Genomic DNA, 15,522 nt, shown 5'->3' with positions numbered 1-15,522 from the left:
AATAGCATTATGTCTGAAACAAACAATGAAAGCTTAATCCTGTCTAGATTTTGATTTAAAGCAAGAGACACGTGACTCTTTTACTCAAACACTTAGAGAACATTGTAGTATTATTAATTGGCCTAATTCCAGTTTTGTTGTTTCTTGGGGAATATAGAGGCCCAAGGAGAGGGAGAGGGATGGGGGAACAGCCAGTCAGTGAAGCAGTCAGAATACACACAACGTTTATCGATTAAGTTTGCTCTCATATGGATATGGTTCATGGTGCCCCAAAACAATTACAATAATAACATCAGAGATCGCTGATCACAAATTACCATAACAAATACAATAATAATGAAGCAGTCTGAGATATTGCGAGAATTACCAAAACATGGCACAGAGACATGAGGTGAGTAAGTGCTGTTGGAAAAACAATACCGACAGACTTGCTCAGTGCAGGATTGCCACAGACCTTTGATTTGTAAAAAAAAAACAAAAAAACCAAAACCCCAAAACTGCAATATCTTCAAAGCACAATAAAGCAAAACACAATAAAACAAGGTATGCCTGTAATATTTGATATAAATCTCTCAAGAGAGCTTGATAAATATCAGTGCAGGGTCTAGATTGTTTACAGCTGGGTTTTATTTAAGCTTTTCATCTCGGAGAAGCCTCACACCTAAGTGCACTGGGAAATGCCAGGTGGGATGAAGGAAAGAAAAAAGTTATCACACACTCAGGGGACTACCCAGAAGTGATGTGGGGATCATCAATGTTCATATGGTAATATAATTGATGAAGTTGCCAATATATCTTCGTTCTCCAGAGAGGGGAGAAGATACAGCATATAGATTTTCTTTTAAAACAGAAACTCTTAGCCTGAACTTCAGAAGGGCAAGGACCTTTCTAAAGATTACTATGGCCATTTTGTTTGTTCACAAGTCCATCTTTTCCTTGGAAAGCACTCATAGGTTCTCAAAGTAGGCATGACTCAACACTGTCCTGAAGGAATTGCTCTTCCTTCTCATGCACGAACATGGCCTCCAACCAGAGAAACTGCTTTGAGGTAGACAGAAGTAGACAGTGAGGTAGACTCACTGTCAATTTGAAGGTGCTTTCCATGTTGCTGTTTTAATGCATCCACTTCTGATTCAGAGCAATCCTGGTTATGAGCTTTGATTCTGAAACAGAAGTAATTCCGTGGCCATGGACTCAACCATATGGTGGCCTTAAATTATTATTTTCCAGGGCCATGATGCTCTTTTTAAATTTAAATATGCCCACAACTTTTAATGACTGTCACATTATTATACAAGGCCTCCTGTGTACTTCTCCAGTATTCTAACGTTACACTAGTAAAATATTTATCACATTGTTTTATAAACATGCACATGTCTCTCTTTTCCACTAAGGTGAAAACTTCCTGAAGGCTAGGATTGTGTCTTATTCTTGTTTTTAATTCCTCATAATAATTCCTAAATAATATCTGGCTTACATTAGGCATTAGTTAAGTATCTTTCAGGTTGAATAATTTAACTAAAATTCACAGTGTGTTAGGCATATTGCAGAGCACATTACACATGGTAACAAACTGATATTTCCTGATGAAATAGTATTATTATTCCTATTTCAAAGATAAAGAAATATACTCAGAAATATGAAATAATTTGCCCTAGATCTTATAGCACAGAATGCATTTATTTGATTTCAAATAATTTAAATAGGGGCGCCTGGGTGGCTCAGTCAGTAAAACACCTCCCTTTGGCTGAGGTCATGATCTCAGAGTCCTGGGATCAAGCCCTGTGTCGGGTTCCCTGCTCAGCGGGGAGTCTGCTTCTCCTCTCCTGCTCCTGCTTGTGCTCTCTCTCTCTCAAATAAATAAATATTTTTAAATCAAATAATTTAAATAAATTTTAATAGTTTAACATAATTTGAACAGTCTCCATTTAGAAATAAGTGAAGGCATGTTTGTTAGTTTTTTATTGAGGCAAAATTATTATATAACATTAGTTTCAGATATGCAACATGATAATTTGATATTTATATACACTACAAAGTGATCACCACAATAAGTCTAGTTACCATTTTTCAGCACACAACTGACCTCCTTCACCCATTTCATCTATTCCCACCTCCTTTCCCCTCTGATAACCATCCACCTATTCTCTGTATCCATGAGTTTTGTTTTATTTGTTCATTTGTTCTGGGTTTTCTAATTCCATGTATAAGTAAAATATATGGCATTTGTCTTTCCCTGACTTACTTCGCTTAGCTTAATATCCTTAAGATCTATCCATGTTGTCACAAATGGCAAGATTTCCTTCTTTTAATGGCTGAGTAGTATTCCACCATGTATATACACTACATTTTCTTTATCCATTCATCCACTGATAGGCACTTGGTTGTTTCTATATCTTGGCTATTGTAAATAATGGTGCAATGAACACAGGAGTGCATATATCCTTTCAAATTAGTGTTTTTATTTTCATTTTTTTGGATAAATACCTAGAAATGGAATAACTGGATCATATTGTAGTTCTATTCTTGATTTTTTGAGGATCCTCCATACTGTTTTCCATGGTGACTACACTAATTTACATTCACAACAATATTTTCTCCACATCCTCTTCAACACTTGTTATTTCTTGTCTTTTTGATAATAGCCATTCTAACAGGTTTGAAAGGATATCTCCCTGTCATTTGGATTTGCATTTACCTGATAATTAGTGATTTTGAACATCTTTTCATGTGTCTGTTGGCCATCTGTATGTCTTCTTTGGAAAAATGTCTATTTAGATCCTCTGCCCATTTTTTAATTTTTTTTTTTTTTGCTATTGAGTTCAGTTTTTTATCTATTTTGGATAGTAACCCCTTATTTGTTATATGATGTGCAAACATTTTCTTCCGTTCAGTAGGTTGCCTTTTCATTTTGTTGATGGTTTCCTTTGCTGTGAAGCTTTTTAGTTTAATGTAGTCCCACTTGTTAATTTTTGTTTTTGTTGCCTTCAATTTTGGAATCAAATCCAAAAATTCAATGCCAAGACCAATGCTGAAGAGTTTACCTTCTATGTTTTCTTCTAAGAGTTTTGTTGTTTCAGGCCTTACATTCATGTCTTTGATCCATTGGGGGTCAATTTTTGTGTAGAGTGTAAGACAATGTAGGGTCTAGTTTCATTGTTTTATATGTGGCTGACCAGTTTTTCCCAACACCATTTATGGAAGAGACTGCCTTTCTCCATTGAATATTCTTGGCTCCTTTGTTGTAAATTAACTGTCCATATATGTGTGGGTTTATTGCTGGACTCTCTATTCTATTTCATTGATCGACATGTCTGTTATAACAACACCATATTGTTTTGATTATTATAGCTTTGTAGTATAGTTTGAAATCAGGGAGCATGATACCTCCAGCTTTGCTCTTCTTTCTCAAGATTACTTCAGCTACTCAGAGTCTTTGGCCCCTACAAATTTTATATCTGTTTGTTCTAGTTCTGTGAAAAACACCATTGGAATTTTAATAGGGATTGCAGTGAATCTGTAGATTGCTTTGGGTAGTATGGATATTTTAACAATATTAATTCTTCCAATCCAGGAGTATGGAATATCTTTCCATTTATTTTTGTCTTCTTCAATTCCTTTCATCAATGTCTTTGAGTTTTCAGTATACAGGTGTTTTACCTCCTTGGTTAAATTTATTCCTAGGCATTTTATTCCTTTTGATGCAATTGTACATGGGGTTGTTTTCTTAATTTCTGTAGTAGTTTGTTATTAATATATAGAAACAATTTTACTGAATTCACTTGTTAGTTCTTCACTGAACTAATAAATAAAATTTTACTGAATTCATTTATTAGTTCTAACGATTTTTTTTGTGGAATCTTTAGGGTTTTATCTATACAGTATCATATCATCTGCAGATTGTGACAGTGTTACTTTCTTTCCAATTTAGATGTCTTTTATTTCTCTTTCTTGCCTAATTGCTGTGGCTAGGACTTCCAATACTATGTTGAATAAAAGCAGCAAGAGTGGGCATCTTTGTCATGTTCCTAATCTTAGAGGAAAAGCTTTCAGCTTTTCACTGTTTAGTTTGATGTTAAACAGTTATTGAGATTCATACTTTTATTCCCAGGAATATTTTAGGGTAGAAATCTGATTTTGTGACTGGAATTCTTAAGCATCATGGTTTATGTGAACATATATCTACTATCTGTTAATAATAAATACTATTTTTGAGTTATATTTCAGGTGTTTGGCAAAATACCTATATACATTATTTCATTGAATCCTCCAAATGGCAGTTAAGGTAAATATATTATTATCCACATACAGAAGGAACTGAGTGTGAGAGAGATTTAAAGCTAGCTCAAAGATCCACAGTAAAAGGTATATTAGGACCTAGACCTAGGTGACTAGCTGCCAAAGCCTGTGGTCATTCCACTGTGTCTGGTTTAACTGTTCCTTTTATGTTCTACAGCTCACTTTGAATATTAATAGCATCTCTATCCTATTCAATATCCCAGATGTCCTTTATCCTGATACCACATTTAGAAGTGTGGCAAAAAAAAAAAAGAAGATTCATTTTAAGTTTATGTATTGAGTAATAAATTACATATAGAGTATTACACAAATCTTAGTACACAGATCAAAGAATTTTTACATGTGAATACACCTGGGTAATCACGCAGATCAAGATAAAGAGCATTTCCAGTGCCCCAGAACTCCCCTGGTGTTCCTTACAGTTAAACCTTCCCACACCCCTGCAATCCACACTATTCTGACTTCCATCAGCATAGATTATGTTTGCCTGTTCTTGAACTTTATATAAATGAAATCACACACTATGTACTATTTAGTATACGGCTTCTTTCTCTAAAGAAAGATGCCACTTAAAAATGTCTTCCCAAATCTATTTTCGATGAAAGGTTTGTAGTTCTTTTGATTATAACTAAATTCCTTTTTGTCCCTCTTGTAGACTGGATATTCTACTCTTCTTTCACACTACAGAGTTTATATCCTCCCAGGGACTCTCTTCTTTCTACCACCTCCCACAGATGAAATCCTTCCCCTACCTCTGCTGAATTGACATCCTCCAGCTGGAGAGAGCAGGCAATACCACTGACACCAGGGAAGAGGCAAGGCTGTAAAACCGTGCATGTCAGCATGGTTATAAAGGAAAACCCTTGCTTGGCCAAGACGATAATATTTTGACTTCATGTGGTATTTTTCTCTGAATTGGTTGGAACTCTTCAACATGGAAATAGTCCTCCCTTTTCTTGCATGAAGAGCCATTCAAGAATGCCGATTTCATATATTTCCTTGCCTGTTTAATAACCTCAGTGGTGAAGGTAGATAGATCATGGGTAAGTTGGCCATTGTAGGTGGTAGTTGAACAACATGACAGGCCCTGTGATGCAAACCACCAGCAATATCAGTAAAATATAGACAGGGAGAATGCTGGAAGGTAGAAAGGAAAGCAACAAAGCTCCCACTGGTACCTCTGAACTCCACAGGAGACGCTACAGGCAGGGATGAGAGAAGGTTGGGAGAGAGACCTGATTCCCTAGGAAATGGCATTTCCTTTCTACAGGTGTCCCTATGCCCCCTCAACTTCATGGATTCTCCTTCCCAGTTTCTTCTCCCTTGATTAGGGATGGCCTCCTATGGCCATCTCTCCATACACCTCTCACAGCTTCTTCATGGCACTCTATCAGATGACCCACTTCAAGTTCTACCCTCAGACTGCTCACAATGCATTTGATTGGTTAGTTACTCAAGGCCCAATAGCAAGCCCTGTCTTACTGGCTCCATATCAATGCCTGTCAATCTCTTGAAACTTGAATGCCATGGGCTGGTTCTGGCCATAAGAGACTGTGATTAGGGCAAGAATTCAGTGTCCTGGATTCCTCTTAATTCCAGGAAATGTGGTTTCCACAAAGGGCCCTTGAAGGGGACTAAAGCCTATAGTAATGGCAAGACTTTGATCTCCAAGGGTGCCACAGCACCCTCTTCTAAGTTTAGTGTTGAGGAGTGTCCTCTGAGCCTTTTAAAATCATTAATGAAAAAATTGGTTTATTTACCATGGTTCAACTCCTTCATATAAAGTGTTATGAATCAAAAGTCAAGAGGCACTTTGAAATCATGAAATGAGTAGGTTTGCATTTCAAAGAATGATGGCACTGGATACTAGATCGATGCACACAGGCAGACCCTCACCAGAACAGGGATTCCAAACTTCTTTGTTAGTCCAGTACAAATGTCCTTCACATAAAACATTCTACTCACTGACTATTAGCTATCTATATTTTCTTCATTCCAATGGAGTAAAAGAGGCTAAACTATCACATTAGGAACTATGAAGTGACTTGTCCAATGCCACATTGAAAGCAATTCATTGGCAAAAGAAAAAACAGAATCCAGAGTTTTCAAATCATAATATAACACCCCAATCCTCAGACCAATGGTTTCCAAATGACATTTGTAGACCAATTATGTAGGAGACATTTTAAAAACCTAGACTGACAGGCTTACTAAACCAAGTATCCTGGGACTACCCTACACTCTGTATTTTTAAATTGGCCAGCAGTTTTTATATGTAGCTAGGTTGGAAAACCACTAAAATCTACACTACTTTCCTATAGCTAAAATTAACCTTAGATGTAGAAGTCAGAGAGCAAAATCACATACCTAACAACCTTGGTTAAAAAGGCTGAATGCTTAGCAAAGACCAAACAGGAATAGTTACAGCCAGACAACTTACTCTGTAAATGGTACCATGAGGAGTTGGGGCTAGGGGAAGGTCTGTATTTATTTTCCTTCTAACTACTCCAGACAAATCACCACAATTTCCAAGTTAGAAGATGCTTTTTTCCAATTTCCAGAACTTGTGGTATCCACCTAGTGCTGAAAATCCAGCTGTGCTCTTTCTGCTTCTTACACCATTGCCAGAAATAAAGATCTTGTAATCAAAACTTGGCTGAAAGTTTGATTGATGTTGCTTGAGGCACACATGAGTCTATCCTACCCTATTCTTCTATCACCACTGCAGGGTTTTCAAGAGTATTATTTATTTTTCTCTGGAGAAAATAAAAATATGATTGTTGAGTCCAAGAGAATTAGCATGTCTTTACCAATCAAGGGCATCTGGTGTCTCCAATGGGTAGTCCCTCATGAATAATAACAATAACAGAAAAACAATAAAATATTGAGCACTTAAGTGCTAGGAATTATGCAGAATAATACATATCTACATCATTTTATCCTTAACCCCCCCTGTGTGAGAAGGATTATTGTTATGTGAGTTCTTGATTACCTTATCTTTGTGCATCCTCTTCCTCAACCACCCCCATACCATCATCGACCTTGTTGCTCAAATTTGAAACTTAAAGACATCCTTGATTCTACTCTTTCTATCAATTTTACCTTTTTCCCCAACCTCCCCGCCATCTGATTTTATTTAATCCATCAGCAAGTCCTCTCAGTTTTTCCTCCCAAATATCTCCGGAATCTGTCGCCATGCCTCTTGCATCTCCACTGTGATGAATGCTAGCCCCAGTTCCCATCTCTCACCTACTAACTGGACACCCCACTTCTCTGGACCCCTTCCTATACAGTTGGCAAATACCAGAGAGATATTTTATAAAATAAATAAATATATTACATCAAGTCATTTTCTTGCTTAGAACATTTCAATTGCCTCTTCTTGCATGGGAATAAATTCAAATTTTCTCATTTCTTACAAGTCCTGCATAATCTTGTCCCACTTTCTCTGACCTCATCCTATGTCCCATTCACCTTTAATGTACTTTGTCCACACTGGACTTAGAATCCCAAGCACAACCAAGTTTTTTCCTGCCAAAGGACTTTGGTGCTATTCTCTCTGCCTGTGTTTTTCTTTTTGCTCTTCTGACTGGCTCTTCTTCCTACCTAAAAATAATTTTTGCCACTCCAGAGCAACCTTATTTTACACCTTTATTGTTTTTGGTTTTTAATCAAAGCACCTGTCTCAAGGAATGCATACTCTAATTAATTTTTTTTGTCTTTTTTTTTAGTTTTAGTAATTTATTTCCTGTCTCCCCCACTGGAATATAAGCTTGGTGAGAGCAAGACCATATTTACTATTATATCTTCAGTCTCCAGCACAATGTCTGGTACATCATAGGCACCAATAAACATTAGTTCAATGAATGTATTATTTTATAGATGAGGTAAATAAGGTTTAGAAAAGTAGGATAACTTGCCTGGGGTTATCTAACTGGTTAATGGAAGGAGAAGGATCAGTAAGTACCATGATCCATCTGATGCCAATGCCTAAATCACAATATGGAAGCACCATTATTCCTAGAAATGAAGCTGCAGATAAAGTACCTCCCTTTACCTAGTACATTTATACTGAATGTCACAAAATCCTACCACATAGAACATTTCTAAAAAGGAGGTGTAAAAGCAAGGAGTAACCACATTTTCATAACACAGATTAGGAAACTAAAGCATTAATTGGCTAAGCGCTGTATGTGGCGCACAGTCAGCTTTTGAATTGAAATTAGAAGCCTCTTTACTCAGAATAGTTTAGCCCTTTACCACTTACCATGTGGTTCCCAGAACAGTAGCACTAGAATCTCCCCAGAGTTTGTCAGCAGTGCATAACCTCGGGCTGCACCCAAGCCTGACTCAATCAGAATCTGCATTTTAACAAGATCCCCAAGTGATTCCTATGCACATTCAAGTTTGAGAAGCATTACTCTAGACTGTGTTAAAAGACACAGTCCTCTACCCGACCGCAGAGAGAACCGTCAGCACTTTCAAACTCCGTACCAGTTTTTTTTTTTTCTAAAAGATTTTATTTATTTATTTGACAGAGAGAGAGAGACAGCGAGAGAGGGAACACAAGCAGGGGGGAGTGGGAGAGGGAGAAGCCCAATGCGGGGCTCGATCCCAGGATCCCGGGATCATGACCCGAGCCGAAGGCAGACGCCTAACAAATGAGCCACCCAGGCGCCCCTCCGTACCAGTTTTTATCTTAACAAACTGTAGACCTGGTTTCTCAAGTCAATATCCTAAATGAAGAGCAGGCGGACTTCAGTCATGGCCAGTCCATAGCCCATCAGTGAGTCCACCCTCTGTACAGCAGGCCCTCGATGTTTAGCCCCAGTCCACTCCACTGGATGAGAAATAGTGTCAGCAGGACCATCCCACTAGACACATGGGCTTTGGTTTTTCATTCTTCCCTGACTCAAAAAAATACCCCTTACAAAGCTCTTCTTCCATGTAAAATAGTGCCTCTCTGTCAGAATAAGCAGTGTGCTAAATCCTAAAAGTACATAGATAGTTCTACTTCTAAGCCCCACCCCTCATTTCTATCTTTGGGCTTTCTGCTACTAAATCTTAGGTCTCCAAATTGGCAGATGCAATAATGCCTTGCCCCAGGTCTGAACACCTAACTCAAGTTTGGGGCCCTTCCTCCCCCTTTCATTGCCCCTGCCTTAGTTGTCCAACTCTCAGCCTCTCTCATTTTAAGTTCAGTAGCTCCCACTTAATCTCTTTTGCATGAGTCTCTTGGTCCCTCACACAATTCTCCATAAAGCTAACAGGGTTTATCTTCTTACCAAATCTTCTCAGGTCACCCCCAGATTTTAAAACATTCTGAAGTTTCTGCAATGCATGCAATTTAAACCCAAACATACAATGGCAATTAACATTACCGCAAAATTCTAATATTCATTCCCTTCAGTGTATACTTAAGGACCTGGTGGTTACACTGAAATGCAGGAGTGAACTGGTTCCAAAACAAAAACTATTAAATAGGAATCTCTTGCCTTCCCCATCTTTCATCATTCAGCATTCATACATCCAGTCAACAAATATTCACTGAGCATCTAGTACATGCCTATGCATTATATTAGGTCATATAGTTTATTTATTTTTTTAAAGATTTTTATTCATTTGAGAAAGAGAGAGAGAGACCATGAGAGGGGGGAGGGTAAGAGGGAGAAGCAGATTCCCCGCTGAGCAGGGAGCCTGATGCAGGACTTGATCCCGGGACTCCAGGATCATGACCTGAGACGAAGGCAGTCACTTAATCAACTGAGCCACCCACGTGCCCAGGTTGTATGGTTTTAGAAACAAATAATAATACCATAAGAGAACCAGAATACTGACCTATGGGAGCTCAAAGAGGGAGCCACCGGCACTGCCTGGGGACATGAAGGTTAGCAAGAAAGAAACACTTGGAGATGGGTTCATTAGGCAGGGAAGGAGGAGAGGGGCATACCCGCCAGAAGATCGATGCATGCAAGAACCCAGAGGTGTGAAAGTCAGAGGTCCCACTGGCCTTCAGCAGGTTTTTAGTGGCTGCACTGAGTGATTCCCATCAGGAATACAGTGGTGAAGAGCAGATGATTTGGAAGCAGGAGACTAATGCTTGAACTCCAGATGTGGCTCTAAATACATCTCTGGCTTTTAAAAAATTACTTAGCTTTCTTGTCTCAGTTTTCCTACCTGAAAAATGGGGTTGATAATAGCTTCCGTATAGGGTTATTAGAAGATGACATAAGTTAGTGTATATAAAGTATGTAGTACAATGAATGGCACATACAATTCCCAATGAGCAGCAGAAATTATTAGCTCTGATAACCAACAAATCTACTCAGACACACTCCTCTGTCCATCCCTCTGCTCTCTCTCTCTCTTTCCCTGTGTGTGTGGATATGAATGTTCAGTGTTAACATTCTACTCAGTCTTCCCACCCTACTCAGTTCTTCAGATTTTTGTCCCACCCAGAATCCTTCAGGAGATAGTTTGTAAATCAGTTTGGCCTGAACTGACTCCATCACTAGACAGCAAAGGCAAGGTCACAATCAAAATGTTCACCCACTAGGCCAAAGAAGGCATTAGCTGGAGCCTGAGACAGAGGATGGGATAAGGAGAGGAAAAAAAAAAAAAGCAAAGAAAGGGCATCAGGGAGAGAAAGTATGGGTTGAAGAACGTCCTACTGGGGTGTGTGGGTGTATGTGTGTGTATAAAATTCAGTGCTTACTCATATAATATTTTAAAAATTATTCTTCCTCATTAATAGAGAAATCAGAAGTCAATATAATATTTAAAAAGGAAGGACAGTTTTACAATCAGATGTTCTCTAGCTTGAGATTGAAGATCACAGGGAAATTTATGAGTTCAACGAATGCTGTGTTTGAAGTAAAGGCCTGCATACCAATCGCTGGAGCCCTGTGAAGCCTGCAGCAGGGAGTTGGCCTGCACCCAGGTGTGCATTTGAGTGGCCAAGGCTTGGAGAAAAGGTTTCGTCACTTTAATGCCAAAAGAGGCTGTAATCAATTAGCCTAAAGCTCACATTATCCTACAATGGCAAGAGAATTGAGGATTCCAAGAATAAACTTTGAATGTATTTACTATAAACACTAATTATAAAGCCAGACAATGTCTTAATGGAAAGAAAACAAATTTCTATTTCTCACAGATGCATGAGTGTACATAGAGATTATAGTGTGTCCCTTAATTGGCAAATCATAGATAGCACATGTGTCTCTGTCTATATATACACATAGGTTTAACAGCTGTTCATATGTGTATATGCACAATGTTATGACACAGAGTTTAAAAATTATGTAGATTATTTTACTGAGTTTTTAGAAATTGCAAATCCAGGATATTTAAGGAGGTTTAGCATTTGTCTTAACTACACATTTCCATTTCATTAGTCAAGTCTTTCTTTCCCTTCCTATGGTACAATAAAATCAATTGAACTTCAGAGGTTCAAGCTACAGTTCAAAAAGATCAAGAGTCTAAAAATCTAGATGACATCTCCAGGACATGCCCTTCCTATCTGCTCCCACACCAGTCCGACCTTATGTGCTTGCCCCAATTTTTGAAGTATGTCCAGCTCTATCTTGCTGACTATTTCATTTCCATTTCTTTCCCACCCCCCCATATCCCCTTTTCCCTTTCATGCTCTACTTGAAGCCACTGTAGTATTTGGATAACTCACTGAGATGACAGCAGGATGAGATGAAGCATTCAGAGAGGGTTCTGATTGGGGGAGGGAACTACACATATATATTTTTAATTTAATGAACTTTCTTTTTCCTGTGTGTGTGTGTGTTTTATAGGCAGAGGAAATGCACTCCCCCATTGGCCCTCGTAACCCAATACCTGTACCTCCTACTTGGAATGCCAGCTTCTGTCTTTCTGTCCCTACGTTGTTTTTCAGGAATATAGACATCAACAATGGATAGGAGACAATAGCCACTGATAAAAATGTAGCTGAGTGTTTTCCTTGTTAAAGAAGTTTACCTGCTAAACACACCAAAAGCAACAGTCATTTTGCAAGGGTCATTAACCTGATGATGATGATTTTGATGATGATGATGATAAAATATCAGCTATTGCTGACCTAAAGCTTCATATGATTAAGAACTGTGTTCACTTATTTACATCTATTATCCAATTTAATCCTTATAAAAAGCTATAAGTAATTCTATTTCCTAATATCCATTTTGTAAATAAAAACAGCGATGTTCAGTATAGATCAGTAACTTGCCCTAGGTCTAAGAGCTAATTAAGTGGCAAAGTTAAGATTCAAACTTAGATCTCACTAATCCCAGAACCTGCCTGCTTTACCACTAAGCCAAGAGATAAATCTTGGACTAAGGAGTCTTCCTAGCATTTTGACTAAATTTTCTTCTTTAGGGAAGTTTCAGGGAAGTACTTAATCTTTAAATTCAATTCTAGAGATCTTAAAAATGTACCCATATTCTGTCTTCAAGGAAGACCTGGATTCAATCCTCTTGGGTGTGAATAGAGAACAATTCACCAAAACCTATCGAGAGGAAGAGGATAAAACCTTGACTGTTCACTCAGACCAGAAGTTCTCCCAGTATTTCCTTAAGTACTGCCCACTAGGATTGTGCCTGTGCAGTAACATATCACTGCTTCTCTGTTTTTTTTTTTTCTGGTGGAAATAAATTGTTATGTATCACTTATCTCAATGGTGTTCTGCCAAAGTGCTAACTCTTCTCATTGGTTCTACTGAGGCAGAAAATAAAATATAGACTTTTAGAGCTGGAAGTCACTCAAGATTTCCCCTTATTTTACAGATGTGGGAAAAAAATGCCCAGAGAGATATAGTAATTTGCTCAATATTGAAAGTCTTGTTAGCCAAGAGCATGGGCTCTGGAGTCAGAATGGTTTAACATCACAAATTGGCTGAGTGGTTGCGGAAAGGCTACTAATGATACTCTGAGTCTTAGGTTCCTCATCTATCTAATAATATACTGAAACATATTATTATTACAGTTTATCAAGGTATACATTACTATATCATAGTATACCATATTATACTATCATCTTATTATATCATCAACCCGACAGAACAGAGCCAAGGCCTTACGCTTGTTAACTCTCTGCCATACCAAATGATCTTTCTGTGTGTAGAGATGGGTCAAGTCCACATGTATAATCCACGGCCATCCCAAACCCTCCCTCCAAGTCAGAGGAGACAAACCCCCATTAAAGAGGTTTACCAACCAAACATTTGTTAAACACTAAATAGTCATAATGTGAGGCCTGTTTTTTACAGTCTTGACCTACATTTGTGTTTATAGAACTTAAATAGATCTGTGTTCTTTGGAAAAGCTGATATCATGAGTGACTCTCAGAAAGTATGGCTGTTTACAATCACTCTTAAAAAGATCTGACTACTACTGCACCTTTCACATGGCATCTTGATTAATGACTTACAGAGGGAGAGGCTAAGTAAGGCTAGAAGGTTGGAATAATTTGTAAGTTAAATTAATTACGAGCCCTAATGAGGTTAATCTAACCTTCGCACATAAAGATAACACCTAATAAGAAAAAGGTAGCCATGGGAGTGAAAGATAAGGGAGACTATAATATGGTCTTTTTGATAAAAATATAAGTCAAAAACATTTTTTTACCTTCCTTGGAAGTCAAGTTAATGAAACAACAAAGGGGCAATAAACAATGATGTCTATGTGGAAGAAAACTGCAGGGGAGGAAAAGAAAGCGGCTTAAAGGAGCCTGTGTATGTGTTGTAAAATGTCAATAAGAAAGAACTCAGGAAAATACTACAATTCCTTTGGAGTTACAATTGTTTGTATTTTTTCAATTAACTCCAAATATAAATAAGCCTCAAAGAGACATGTAAAAATCTGGCATGCAAAAGTGCTGTTACACTAATTTTGAAAAAAGAAACATTACTCTGGATATTTTTAGACAAGTCAAAATCCCATGACTGATACTGTTCTTACAGAAACAAAGGTTCCCCTAGACTCGTGCTTCTTGATTTTGGCTGCATAGTGGAGCAACTTGGGAAGCTTTGCAAAACACTAAAGCTTGGGTCCCACTTGCAGAGATTCTGATGTAATTGGTTTGGGGTATGATCTGAACATTAAGATTTTTTAATTCTCCCCAAATGATACTAATGTGCAGCCAGGTATGGGAACTGTTGTTCTGGTGAGCTTGTTGAGAGGTCTAATCCTTTTGTGTGACAATTAACTTGTATAGAGTTGTGCTAATCAAGCTTACATGTGTGTTGAATAGACAAAAATAAACAGCCTTTGGAGAAAATGATTCCTTCCATGTTGCTGAGACAATTGTTAGAAGAAAAACATACACATATATTTTTAGAGTTCTTCTACTCTAAAGTCCTTGAAATAGAGATCTCCACTCCCTCATAAGAAACTGCCCCCTTTCCTGCACCACTGATTCGTATCAACTTTAATATCAAATTCCTATCAAGATTTTTCTAATAAATGTACTTTCCTCCATTCATAAACTATTTATTGAGTACCTACCAAAAAATGTAGTATCCATTGGGCACACGAAGCTAAACAAATATTCATGGTCTCTTGGAGAATATAGATAAGTAACCAGACCATGTCTACTCAGTGAGATAAATGATGTCAGGGAAGTTCTGTGTGCAATGGAACCCTGGGAAGGGCAGTTCTTCCAGACTGGGGAGATTTGGTAGTCTTCCTAGATAAAACTGTACCTATGCTAAAAACAGGAGTAAGAGTCAGCTAAGGCAAAGGTCACTGTTGGGGAGAGCTCTGGCCCAGAGGCATGTTAGCCATGGCTTAGATGAGGAAGTAACATCAATCCAATGGTATGAGAGCCTAGAGAAGAAGGAAAATCAGGGAATGAAAAAGAACAGTTGGAGGGAAGTGGTCTCCCAGGGAAGAGAGTAAGCAATAAGCCTATGGAAGTAAGCAAAGTCCAGCTAGATTATATAAGACCTTGAAACTATTTTAAGATTTTTTATTTTCCTAATGAAATGGCTGGCCATTCCATTTTATGTAGGGAAAAACTGTAATTGGAATTCTGTGTTTTGAAGATCAATTTTGCTGCAAAGTGGTGAATGTATTGAAGGGAAAAAGACTAGAGTCAGAAAGACCAGTTCAGAAGTGAAAAAGGATAGTGGCCTGGTATAGAGAAGTGGCAGCAGAAATTGGGAGAAATGGTCATATCTGAGAGTCAGTAAGATGACAGTCGATGGAAGTTGATGTGTTT

The 15,522-nt window shown here is 38.0% G+C and overlaps 1 protein-coding gene across 2 annotated transcripts in view; it reads right to left on the bottom strand.

The window, feature by feature from the left end:
• Positions 1-15,522, bottom strand: part of PAPPA2 (pappalysin 2) — a 252,615-nt gene that overhangs the window by 53,607 nt on the left and 183,486 nt on the right. The gene's annotated exons all lie outside the window — the stretch shown is intronic.

This window comes from Leptonychotes weddellii, chromosome 6 (genome assembly GCF_054177405.1).
Source record: "Leptonychotes weddellii isolate Sample4059 chromosome 6, ASM5417740v2, whole genome shotgun sequence".
Lineage (NCBI taxonomy): Eukaryota > Metazoa > Chordata > Mammalia > Carnivora > Phocidae > Leptonychotes > Leptonychotes weddellii.
Note: the sequence above shows the minus strand (reverse complement) of the source record. Positions and strands in the feature narration are given on the sequence as shown.